Source organism: Panthera onca, chromosome A1, assembly GCF_046562875.1.
Source record: "Panthera onca isolate mPanOnc1 chromosome A1, mPanOnc1 haplotype 2, whole genome shotgun sequence".
NCBI classification, from domain to species: domain Eukaryota; kingdom Metazoa; phylum Chordata; class Mammalia; order Carnivora; family Felidae; genus Panthera; species Panthera onca.
Genome location: NC_138339.1, coordinates 240429313 through 240443249, shown reverse-complemented (window position 1 = coordinate 240443249; position 13937 = coordinate 240429313). Strand labels below are relative to the sequence as shown.

Genomic DNA, 13937 nt, shown 5'->3' with positions numbered 1-13937 from the left:
AGTGGTTAATTTTAGCCTTTGTGACCAGTGAGAGGTGGTATTTCATTGTGGTTTTGATTTCTATTTCTCTGATGATGAGTGATGTTGAGCATCTTCTCCTATGTCTCTTAGCCATCTGGATGCTTCTTTGTAAAAATGTCTGTTCATGTCTTCTGCCCATTTCTTAACTGGGTTGTTTTTTTTGGGGGTGTTGAATTTTATAAGTTCTTTATAAATTTTGGATACTAACCCTTTATCATATATGTCATTTGCAAAAATCTTCTCCCATTCCATAGGCTGCCTTTTAGTTTTGCTGATTGTTTCTTTCACTGTGTAGAAGCTTTTTATCTTGATGAAGTCCCAATAGTTCTTGTTTGCTTTTGTTTCCCTTGCCTTTTGTGACATGCTTAGTAAGAAGTTGCCCCTGCTGAGGTCAAGGAATTTGCTGCCTGTGTTTGACCTATTAGCTTTTTGAACTTCGATGTTTCACTCTTTCCCCAGGGAAGTTTTCAGCTATTATTTCTTTAAATAAATGTTCTGCTCTCTTCTCCCTCTCTTCTCCTTCTGGAATCCCAATTATTCAAATGTTTGCCTTTTTGATTGAGTCTCATTGATCACACAGGTTTTGTGGGGGAAGGCATTTGCTCATTCTTATCCTTTTTTTAAATTTACTTACTTACTTATAGAAAGAGAGGGAAAGAGAGCATGATCGGGGAGGAGCAGAGAAGGAGGGGGAGAGAGAGAATCCCAATCAGTTCCTGCACCGTCAGGGTAGAGCCTGATGAGGGGCTCAATCTTATGAACCATGAGAATATGACCTGAGTCAAAATCAAGAATCAGACACTTAATTGACTGAGTCACCCAGGCACCCCTCATTCTTATTCTTTTCTCTTCTTTTTCTTGATATTGTTATTTCAAAATTTCTCCTTCCAAGTCACTTATTCTATCTTCCATCTGCTCTACTCTACCTCAGAGGCTCTCTACTGCATTCTTCATCTCATTCATTGAATTCTTCAGCCTCAGGATTTCTGTTTGGTTTTTTGATGGTTATTTAATCTCTTTTGTAAAGAGTTCATTTTGTTCTTGTATCTTTTTCCTAATCTCATTGGGCTGTATTTCTTTTTTTTTAGGTTAATCATTTAATGTATTAACATTTTCACTTCTAAACATACAATTTGCATATACAGGAAAAAATAGGTTCTGTGGGCACTAGAGAACATGAGAGGAAAGCAATCAGAAAATCAATTCTAGGGGAGGTGGGAAATAGAACTGCATTCCGTGCCTGTGTCTACATAAACTTGGGAAGGAGAAAGAAAAATGAAACAGGATCGTAACTGATGTAGAAAATAAACTTGGGCCGTTCATTTCAACTGTAGGAACTCCTTCTTATGATCCAGGTCTTGGGTCCAGGTCTGGCCTGTTTCAGGATGATCATCTGAAACACAGCCACTGGTCTTTCCCTTCTCTTTACAATCTAGGATCCTGAAGTTCACTCCAGTAACTAAAAAAACCAATCAGCTTGGCATGTGTGCAATGTCAGTGGCCAACTTCTTCCAGGCACATTATATTGAAGTACACATGAAAGTGAAACGCTTACTCACACCTGAACAAGTTTCTTCCACCTCAACTAACTTCTTGATTTAGGATTACCTAAATTGAGGTGATTACAAAGCTGGCATCTACAGAAATTGGACCAAGGAAATGAAATCTCTCAGCCCATCTTTATACCTACCATGCATTTCCTATCAGCATCAAGTCACTGGCAACACTGAATTTCCAGGTTCAACTATGTCTGCCCAATAGGGCTAGCCAACAGAGTGCACACACGTGTGCCCAAGACTCAGTTCATACCTCTCCCTTCTGTCAGAGGGGGACTCTGCTTCCCAGGCATTTCAGTGACATAACTAAGTACTCTGTGGTTCCAATAACTCCAAGTTCAAAATTAATACCCTAATGCCACATTAAACACTGTTTAATATTTTGTTAGTAAAGTATACAGCTCTAATAATGACTATCATATAAATAAAGCCATTCTTACTCTACAGGATGTAAAATCATTAAAGCAACATTTTTTATCATCAAAACCAATATTGTCACACAGCACATCTGGCAATTTTCCAACATCTCAAATATCCCAAAGGATGATAGTCAAGTGCACCTCCTTTCAACTAAAAACAGACTCTACAGTGTCAGTAAGTTCAGCAGAACTGCCCAGGAAAACAGACCTGACTGTGGTCACCATCAGGGTCATTTGGCATATGGCTTCATATGGAGATCTCTTTAAGTCTGCTCAGAGATGGAGTCAGTTGACCTATAAAACTGGCCACAGAAAATAAAAACAGAATTTGTGCTAGTAGGGAATGTATTTTGGAATGTTGGGGCAGGAACTATTACTGTGCTAAACTGCCTTGGTAGAAGTACATTGTTTAAAGCCTGCGGGACAGAAGACCGAATTAATTATGGGCTTTACAAATTCGCATAAAGAAATAACAGAAGTGCAGGATTATGGGTTTTCTAGAGTTTCACACATAGCTGGGGCTCAAAATTACATGGTTTAAGCTTCTGTATCAGGAATAAAAACAAAGCCCATGTCCTGGTCAAGTTTAGTAATATCTTGACAGAAGGCCATTCATGTCCTTAGGCATCATTTCCCATCTATAACCTGAGTCTCCCCCACAGCCATGGTTCCAAGGGCCCCCACTATGCCACCACCAGGGCTCCATGAACCCCAGCGCTTGGGGGAGAGTCACAGTGCCCCAGTCCTGCACAAAGCAGGACACCTGCTCTTCAGAAGGACAGAAGAAAGGAAAAGAGCACCCTCTGCACAGTGCAATCTCTAGAGGCCTGACACAGTAACACTATAACTATGGCTCTCATTCCACTTCCTCACCACTCTTTTAATATCACTTTCTCAACAAGTAGAAAAAAAAGCTATAAGTAGGCTGATGTGGCAACAAAAATACTCAAAGCAGACACTAAAAACATAGGGTCATCTCTGAATAAAGCACATCTACCTCCACATACTTGAAACTGTTTTGCCTTCTTCAAGTTTTAAAGGATAAAACTTTGAGGCTCAAGCCAATTCCTAATGTGGGATATTTTCCAAGGATCACTACCAAAAAAACAAAGAATAAAATGAAGAAGCATCATTCTAAGAGGAGGCAGGGCGGGGGGGTGCGGGGAGGGGAGCTGACCCTCCCCCATCATCCTGAGCAGTCAGCCTTGCTGGCCCCAGAGGTCCTGGGGATACCACCCCACTGCCTCAGGGAAGTTCCTGGTTGCTTACCAGCCCACAACTCCTGAAGTTACATGCAGCCAGCTCCGATCCGAGATTTCAAAGTTCAATGTTCAACAGAAAGAAGCTGTAGTCCTCCTTGCCATACCACTCACTCATGTGTCACCATATATTAACAGAACACTAAATTATCCCTTAAGCACTATACCTAACTCTGAAAAGAAAATGCCATTCTAAACAAGTGTAGCCAAAATAACGTATTCCAAGAGTTCTAGAAAGAAACTCCTGGAATGAGCCAGTGCCCCAGAGAGTCCATGTTTTAGCTAAACACAAGTCAGAAGCCTTCTCTACAGTACGTGTATGGATTAGTTAGAACTATGATGTCATCATTTTCAAAAGAACAATTAAACTATTATTAAAAACATTTATCACCAACAGAAATGCCCTGCAAATTATATTATTGCACACATGGTATCAGAAGCTATGCACATCCAGATCTGAAGGACTCTAGAAGACCCAGACCAGAGAGCCTAAGGCCATGCTAGTGGCAGCTCTGGCCACCATGTCCAGTGCCAGATCACTGTCGCTGTCTCGATACCACTCCCAAATGATGACTTGGTTGGCAGGCTGTTGTCCATAAAGTCCTTCATGTGGGTACTGGCAGGATAAAGAACAATAGATAGCTTGAGTTCCTGGAGGCTATGCACCACTGTATGGATCATAGCCATATGCCTCATAGGTTAGTGTCCCATAGGCTGTGTGAGGAGGTGGGGAAGAAGTCACGGCTGTCTTATCATACAGGACTTCTGAGCCAACATAAGCTGTGTTTGTCCTGGAATCCTGGAGTGTAAATTTCCAGGCCAAACAATACTCTGTGCTTTCTGCACAAAGCCACATGGTTTTCCCATCTCAGCAAACAATCTTCAGCGTACAGTCTTTTGGTTTCCCATCTGGAGGCTGAGTATCCTGACACTCATGCCCCATGCAGATGTTGATAAAGTCCACTGGCATGTGGACCTTGTCTTCAACACTTTGCCAAGTTTAGTTATCATAATAGATCAGGTAACCATCTGACCACAGGTCAAACCAATTCTTCTCCCAATGCTTCAAAATAGTACTCTGTCGCAGCAACCATCCGCTCTTTACAAACACCATCTTTCTACCTGCAAACTATCTGGCTGCAGCCGCGGAGCATTGAAGCAGGGCTGGGCCATTGAGCTGTATTTCTAAGTTTTCTTATAGCCTGTTGAGTTTCTTCAATACACTATTTTGAATTCTTTATTAGCTAGATCTTTATTAAAGTGTCTTTGGGCTCGATTGTTAGAGAATTATTGGTATCTTTTGGCAATGGCTTGCTTTCTAGATTTTTAAAGTTCCTTGTATTTCTGCATTGCTGCTTTCACATTTGAAGTATCTTTACTGGTTATATTCACATGGGGTACTGTTCCTTGGTGTTGCTTTTCTGGGGTTTCCTAGGCTTATTATGGATAAACGTGTTCCACTTCTTTTGATCTCTTTTGTGGCCAAATCCTTAAACTTTGTTTTTTTTTTCTTCTTCCTATAATTCATCAGGCTGGCTGCAGGAAACCTCTCTCTCTTGTTTTCCAAGAGGTGGCACTATAACTCTAGTTTGTGGTTTTTACTTTGCCCACAGGTAGTGGTCCATTTTTCCTAAGAACAATCCAATTACCCAACGTGTTTTCACTGCCACACTCAGGAGTGCATACAGAGAGAGCTGGCCAAACAATGGGGGGAGACGTGGATTTAGCACTCAGGGCATTGGGTGTGCCTGTGGACTTGATGGAGAGATCCTTAAGTGCAGTTTTCCTGTGGAGGACTTCCTGCTGAAGTTCTGAAGCAGACAGCAGGAACCAACTTCCTTTAATATCTTTTGGTATTTAAGATGTTTCCTTCCTTTTCTCCCTCTCCCAATCATAAGGGCCCTACCTCAGAAATCAGGGTACTTCTGAAGATAAAAATGGGTTTTCTCCAGCTGCAACCCCCACAACTGGGATACCCAGGCATTCATTCCCTGCTTTCCACCTCCTCCACAGAAGGACAGCTTAGCCCTGTGCAGTGTCATCCTGGGGAGGAGAGTGGCTCTGGAGTTCTTGCCTCTCCTCAGCATCCAAACTCATCTCTATCTTGCTTGAATCTCCCCCTCAGACAGGCTGTACCTCCACAAATTCTGTCTCACCAGTGAGTATCTGCCCACGTCAGCACCTTCCAGTTTCTCCACGCCCCACACCTGCCCCACTTTGGTGAGTGAGGGTGGGGAATTTTCCCTGACTCCCTTGGATCTGCAACCCTTACTGAGGTCTTCTTTGTTTATTTTTCAATGCATAGGTGGGCAGGAGTCCTCCCAGGTCCTTTGGCATAGATGTTGAGGGTTTTGAGTTCATAGTGATTATCTACTTAGTTGCTTAAAAGGGGGAAAGAAAAGAAAAATGACCTACACTGCCATAATGCTGACATCATTCCAGATGTCCCTCTTTCTATAGATGACTTTCATGACCAGGGTTCAAAGCAGCAAGGTCAGAACTTACTCTTACACAGCACTCTGTCTGGGTAAGATTGCTGTGCGTTGTCCTTCTTGATTCCAGCCCTATGCCCCTATTCTGCCCTGGAGTTTCAGCACCTCCGCACATGCCTACAGTTGCGCGTATTAGGCAGTGTGCAACTGTAGGACATGTATTGCCATTGGGTGTATGAGAATGGCACCCCCTAGGTTGGGCACCAAAAACCTGCACTCAAGAGTACACGAACCCTGGAGCGCTACCATCATCTCACAGGCTTGGTTTGGGAATGCCACACAATGTCAGCTTTCAAGAATGTGAGCATATGTGTGTAACACAAACTCTCAGGAAAATGTTTCCTTTTTATATAGGAAAAAATTCTCCTTAAAAAGTAATTTCAAGTCTTACCTAGTTATTATGTGGAAAATGGTATGCAAAACCTGAGGAACAATAAAAATTTTTCTTACAATCTTGAACTGTTAACAATGAGTCCTCTTTGCATGGTAAAAACAGTATGCATTCACCTGCAATGTTGTCTTGGTCATGCAAACCTCCTGGGAGTCCATATAGAACCCCAGAGAAGAGTAAGGTGAAGCTCCTGACAGCTTGGTATGAGGAGCCTTAATTACAACTTCCCCAAGACCTTTTTGAAGAGACTTTTAACTTAAAGTTTGTCAGAGATGAAACTCCAGCATCTTTTTCTGTTCTTCCCATTAGACTTCTCAGCTTTCTTCATTCCTTTCATCTCCTTTGGTTGTCATCTACATAAGTGGAAACTGGCTTCTACCCAGTGAATTTCAAGCCAAAAGACACAGATATCTTCACCACCTAGCCCTAACCCCCACATGTGCCCCAGGCTGGAACACAGAGGGAGTGAAATGACTTCTTCATAACAGCCCTTTACAGTCAGAAGGGTTTTCTTCCTCCAAATACAAGATCTTCCCTTATCCATCAGTTATATAGAATCACCATGAAACTAGATGGGTTTTTTGATAAAATTAAAAAAAAATTTTTTAACATTTATTCATTTTTGAGAGCCAGAGAGAGAGCATGAATGGGGAAGGGGCAGAGAGAGGGAGACACAGAATCCAAAGCAGGCTCCAGAGTCTGAGCTGTCTGCATAGAGCCCAGCATGGGACTTGAACTCAAGAGCTGTGAGATCATGATCTGAGCCAAAGTCAGACACCCAACCGACTGAGCCACCCAGGTGTCCCTGATAAAATTTATAGAATCAAGTTTAGAATCAAGTCTTGCTTTGAAAGAGTGCATGCCTTTCCCCCCAAAACAGTATTTAAAGTCAGTTCAAAAATGCAGTACACAATTCTAAAACAACTGAGTTCAAGGGTTACAATGTTGGCATTGCAGAATGAAGGATTTGAAAGGCATTTGTGGTCCTCAACTTGAGCCATGTTTCAGGGTGACCTGTGGAGCTTTAGGAATATATTGATACTTGAGCCCAGATTCTAGAAGATTCTGACTCAAGAGGTCTGGGGATGCCATGCAAATATCTATTTATCCACCTATTGATCTATTGTCTATCTATCTATCATCTATTTGCTTAAGTGATTCTGTTGCATCACCAAGACTGAAAATCACTGGACTAGAACTTTGGAATAATTTATTGACCTAAAGATGTGAATCAATGAAACTGGGTGACCATAAGTTTCCTTTGAAAAGAAAGCAAAGTAAATTTGAATACAATGAGTTAAAATAAGCCTTGCAAACAACTAAATCGTTTCTCATTAAGCATCTTCCTCTGCTTTAGGAATCCTTGGCTGAAATGTGGCCAGTGGGTAGTCATTTATCTTTTTCTACTTCCAAGGAAATTGCTTTCTCCCTTTTACAGACACACAAGAAAAGCTCCACAAGCTCCTGGATCAGCTCTCTTATGGTTCACACCTTTATTGACAATGCTGTATTATAATTGTTTATCCCACATACTCCCTCCTGTAATTTTAATCTGTTTCCTCCAGTTCTATCCTCAGTGGAGTCTAAAAGCAGGCATTGAGCATCTTCCTACATACAAGACCCCATGTGTCAACTGAAATGTGCTGAAACTTGCCCAGCCACTGTCAGCCTCTTCCTGCCAGATTCAGTATGCCAGTTTCAGGAAAGTTTTCTTTTGTTCAGGCAGTCCAAAAGAGGCTTTAAAATGTTGGGTTTCAGGAGCCTGGGACTTGAAAAGTAGTGACAATATTTTAGAATACTTTAGCCCTTTAAAGTATCTAAGCACATATACATTAATTCTATTTGATCCTGTCAAGAAACCTGTTGAAGAAGGCTGGTATTACTATTTTAATTTTATTGTTGGGAAATCTAGGCCTCAGAGAGGCTAAGCAATTTGCCTGGTGTTACACAGCCGGTGCCCAACAATGCCAAGGCATCAACCCAGGCATTCTAACTCTAAAGTCAGTCTGCTTTCTCCACCCTTTAAAATCTGTTCCAGGCCATGGATTTATGACTCTGAGCTTGTCATCAGCTGTCACAACTCTGGAACTCTGAAGACCTTGGCCATTTATTCACGCCCTTTAGTCTCACACACTGTGGAACCCAAAGGGGATGCCTGTTCTCTGCTTCCAGAACTGAAGCCCTAGATGGAAGGCATGAAGGAAATCAAAAAGAAATTCCCTTGTAATTCTATGGCCAAATACGCTAATCTCAGGTCTCAACTTCAAGGTACTGCAAGGCTGTATACCGTCTGGCCTGGGTTGCCCCTCTGACTTCAGTCTGTTTCTGCTCCTCCTTCCCTCTCTCTATGCTGGGTAAATTTAAATGAAATGTATTTATTTTGGAGAGCTTTATTTATTTATTTATTTATTTATTTTGTCCTTAAGCAGACCTAGGATGGAGGATATGGCCCCAGGAAATCTGTTAAGAATGTTGGGGCATTCCGCTGTCCTAAACCTGAATGTCCTTCCATTGCTCAATGTGCACCATGCTCAGAGCACAGGGCCCTCCAAAAAGGCAGTGAGGTGTAGTGTGTATCAAACCCCATCCTCTACCTGTTCTGGAACAGGCAGCTCCATAGTGAAGAGGACAGCTCCAACCTCTAACAGACATTGCTGATCCTGAGGGAGATATCTCAGTGATGCAAATCCAGAATGAGCCTGGGTGGCTTAGTTGGTTAAGCAACCAACTTCGGCCCAGGTCACAATCTCGCAGTTTGTGAGTTCAAGCCCCGCGTCGGACTCTGTGCTGACAGCTCAGAGCCTGGAGCCTACTTTGGATTCTATGTTTCCCCCTCTCTCTACCCCTCCCCTGCTCACAATCTGTGTCTCTCTATCAATAATAAATAAACGTTAAAAAATTTTTTTTAAAAGAATGCACATAAGACATAAATGACAGTAGCCTGCAAGAGATCCAAGATGATGTCAACAGTTGAAACATCAGCAATCTCTTCTCATCTGTCACCAATGCCTGTTAAGTTCTTGCATGAAGAACTTGGAGGTCAAAGATCGCCTTCATCTTGTCACCAGGTCCCAATATTCATCCCACCTGGCTGATGTCCTGGGGATAGAGCAGTGGAGGGCTGCCACTTCACACCCCACAACTCCTCCTCTGACTCTAGACGGAGTGGGTGGCTGATTGGTGTTCATCTTATAGGAAATAGCCTTGCCAACTGTAACATAAGCTCCTTTCCCAGGCAGGTGGGCTGTGAATCTGGGTCACTGAGGAGTAAGGTTTTTCCATGAGAGGCCTGCTTTTACTAGACAAGTTTTCACATGATAAGTGGCAGTTCTGAGAAGCTCTGGTGGCTCTAGACTCTAGAGCAATTCATAAATTTTAATAACCTTGCCTTACTTCAGCTGAAAATTAGATATAAAGAAAGTGGTCTGGGATCAAACTGTAAGCCCCAGCATGGACACAGAACTCATATATAGGTCAGGCATCCTCTTCTCTTTCCCTAGAGCTGCCCTAGCCAGGAAGCCCTTTGGCAGTCTCTGTGGGAACACCAAGGCTTAAAGGACTATACCACAGAAAAGAGCTTCATGTATTCACAGTTGTTGGATAGTGCTGTGTTTCTTTCATTATGCAAAGTGCTGAAATGCAAAATGCTGGTCCTCCAGGTGCTCAGCATCCAGCACAGGATGTGTCTCATCCCATACATCTCCTCTCTCCCCAATTCCTGAAGTACCCACATCAGGTTTTGAAGCCTCTATCCCTCCTAATCCCCACAGAGTCCAAGGTAAGGATGAACTTTAAGCCATGGAGTGGCCTGTGTTCTGAGAAATGCAAGAAACATGGCTTCCGACATCAAACTGATGCTGGGTCAACTTGGCAGACCCAGCAACTCTGGCAGCCATTGTGTTTAATATAAAACAAGACCCTGTTTCCAGAAGCCTTCTCTGTCTCAGAAGCAAAACAACAGGAAACCTGCTCCTATAAGCTGAAATGAAATAAATATGCTTATAGGAGGGCAGAGTATTTTAATAAAATCATGTCTACCTGGTAACATTCTATAACCCAGATGTTAGAAGCACTGCAAGGCAGCTTTCAGCCAACAGTATACAGACGTCCTAGTGTCCTCACTCACTTCCAGGAAGGCAGGATGTAAGGAGGGGAGGCAAAACACAGGGATGTGGCCTGTGACTGCCTGCCCCAAATCCTCTGCCAATGGCCTTCCTTTCCTGGATCCTACCTAGCATTGTCAGGATAGGGAAAACCCCTGAGGGATATGGCCCATCCTCAACAGGGCACTTCAAAGGGGTGCCCCAATCAGAGCATGGTGCCCCTCTGCATGAGAAGCATTCTCCAAATTGTGTCCAATCAATACACCTATCTGCATGAGCCCCACCCCCAGCTGTCTGGTTGTGGCTTTTGTAGGCAGATTTGCCTCTTGGCACATTCAAGACAAGTTTGTGCTTATGGGGTAGGTGAACACATTTGATTTTGCCTCTTTGATGCTGGAAGTAACAAGATGGATGGGAACTGTGAGCATGCCTATGATCAGGAATATAAACTGGAGATGTGACTGCTGCCTACTTTGTCCCCCAAATTGGATATACAGCGTTGGCTTCATGTGTATGTTTTTTTTTTATTATTGTTGCTGCTGTTTTCAGGAAAAATGGGTCTACGTTTCATTAAAGCTTAAACATAGCAAGTAACTCCAAAATGATTTCAAGCCACTGCATGAAAACAATGGAAAGAGACCCTGGACACACACTCTTGCACAGTCCACCTCCCAGGTGGTTTCTGAGACAAAGACAAGGCAGAGATGTGGGATAGATCAAATTACATAGAAAGAAGTGGAAGAAGCACAGAGAAATGGAAAAACATTCCATGCTTATGGATCAGAAGAACAAATATTGTTAAAATGTCGATACTACTTAAAGCAATCTACACATTCAATGCAATCCCTAAAATATAATACCAGCATTCTTCACCAAGCAATAACAAACAATTCTAAAATTTGTATGGAACTGCAAAACACCTGAATAGCCAAAGCAATCCTGAAAAAGAAAACCAAAGCTGGACGCATCACAGTTCCAGACTCCAATCTGTATTATAAAACCGTAATCAGGGGTGTCTGGGTGGCTCAGTAGGTTAAATGTCTGACTTCAGTTCGGGTCATGATCTCATTGTTCATGAGTTTGAGCCCCGCATAGGGGTCTGTGCTGACAGCTTGGAGCATGGAGCCTGCTTTGGATTCTGTGGTCTGCCCTCCCCCCCCCCCCCCCCTCAAAAACAAATAAACATTAAACAAATTTTAAGCTGTAATCATCAAGACATTATGGTACTGGCACAAAAACATACACATAGATCAATGGAACAGATAGAGAACCCAGAAATGGACCCACAAACGTATGGCCAGCTAATCTTCAACAAAGCAGGAAAGAATATCCAATGGAAAAAAGACAGTCTCTTTAGCAAATGGTGTTGAAAAAACTGGACAGCAACATGCAGAAGAATGAACCTACACCACTTTCTTACACCACACACAAAAATAAACTCAAAATTAATGAAAGACCTAAATGTAAGACAGGAAGCCATCAAAATCCTATGAGAGAGAACAGGCATCAATCTTTTTGACCTAGGCTGCGGCACCTTCTTACCAGACATGTCTCTGGAGAAAAGGGAAACAAAAGCAAAAATGAACTGTTGGGACTTCATCAAGACAAAAAGCATCTACACAGCAAATGAAACAATCAACAAAACTAAAAGGAAACCAATGGAATGGGAGAAGATTTTTGCTAATTACATATCTGATAAAGGTTTAGTATTCAAAATCTATTAAGAATTTATCAAACTCAACACCCCAAAAAACAAATAATCCGGTGAAGAAATGGGCAAAAGACATGGACACTTTTATTTTTTTAATTTATATATATAATTTATTGTCAAATTGGTTTCCATACAACACCCAGTGTTTATCCCAACAGGTGTCCTCCTCCATGCCCATCAACCACTTTCCCCTCTCCCCCACCTCCCAGCAACCCTCAGTGTGTTCTCAGTGTTTAAGAGTCTCTTATGGTTTGCCTCCTTCCCTCTCTGTAACTTTTCCCCCCTTCCTCCCCCACCCCACCCCAGTCTTCTGTTAAGTTTCTCAGGATCCACATATAAGTGAAAACATATGATATCTGTCTTTCTCTGTATGGCTTATTTCACTTAGCATAATACTCTCCAGTTCCATCCACATTGCCGCAAATGGCAAGATTTCATTCTTTCTCATTGCCAAGTAGTATTCCATAGTATATATAAACCACATCTTCTTTATCCATTCGTCAGTTGATGGACATTTAGGTTCTTTCCATAATTTGGCTATTGTTGAAAGTGCTGCTATAAACATTGGGGTACAAGTGCCCCTATGCATCAGCACTCCTGTATTCCTTGGGTAAATTCCTAGCAGAGCTATTGCTGGGTCATAAGGTAGATCTATTTTTAATTTTTTGAGGAACCTCCACACTGTTTTCCAGAGTGGCTGCACCAGTTTGCATTCCCACCAAGAGTGCAAGAGGATTCCCATTTCTCCACATCCTCTCCAGCATCTATAGTCTCCTGATTTGTTCATTTTAGCCTCTCTGACTGGCATGACGTGGTATCTCAATGTGGTTTTGATTTGTATTTCCCTGATGAGGAGTGACATTGAGTATCTTTTCATGTGCCTGTTGGCCATCTGGATGTCTTCTTTAGAAAAGTGTCTATTCATGTCTTCTGCCCATTTCTTCACTGGATTATTTGTTTTTTGGGTGTGGAGTTTGGTGAGTTCTTTATAGATTTTGGATACTAGCCCTTTATCCAATATGTCATTTGCAAATATCTTTTCCCATCCCATCAGCTGCCTTTTAGTTTTGTTGATTGTTTCCTTTTCTGTGCAGAAGTTTTTTATCTTCATGAGGTCCCAATAGTTCATTTTTGCTTTTAATTCCCTTGCTTTTGGAGATGTGTCAAGTAAGAAATTGCTGCAGCTGAGGTCAGAGAGGTTTTTTTCCTGTTTCTCCTCTAGGGTTTTGATGGTTTCCTGTCTCCCATTCTGGTTCTTCATCCATTTTGAGTTTATTTTTGTGTGTGGTGTCAGAAAGTGGTGTAGGTTCATCCTTCTGCATGTTGCTGTCCAGTTGTCCCAGCATCATTTGTTAAAGAGACTGTCTTTTTTCCATCGGATATTCCATCCTGCTTTGTCAAAGATTAGCTTGCCATACTTTTGTGGGTCCAATTCTGGAGTCTCTATTCTATTGCATTGGTCTATGTGTCTGTTTTTGTGCTGATACCATACTGTCTTGATGATTACAGCTTTGTAGTAGAGACTGAAGACTGGAATTGTGATGCCTCCAGCTTTGGTCTTCTTCAATATTCCTTTGGTTATTCGGGGTCTTTTGTGGTTCCATACAAATTTTAGGATTGCTTGTTCTAGCCTGAAGAAGAATGCTGTGCAATTTTGATTGGGATTGCATTGAATGTGTATATAGCTTTGGATAGTATTGACATTTTAACAATATTTATTCTTCCAATCAATGAGCACAGAATGTTTTTCCATTTCTTTAAATCTTCTTCAATTTCCTTCATAAGCTTTCTATAGTTTTCAGCATACAGATCCTTTATATCTTTGGTTAGGTTTATTCCTAGGTATTTTATGCTTCTTGATGCAATTGTGAATGGGATCAGTTTCTTTATTTGCCTTTGTGTTGCTTCATTATTGGTGTATAAAAATTCAACTGATTTCTGTACATTAATTTTGTATCCTGTGAAGACATGGACACTTTTAAAAA

The 13937-nt window shown here is 41.8% G+C and overlaps 1 pseudogene; it reads right to left on the bottom strand.

Annotated features, from left to right (window-relative positions):
• Window positions 1–1576: 1576 nt before the first annotated feature.
• Window positions 1577–4454, bottom strand: LOC132682316 (pleckstrin homology domain-containing family B member 2-like; annotated as a pseudogene).
• Window positions 4455–13937: the final 9483 nt, after the last annotated feature.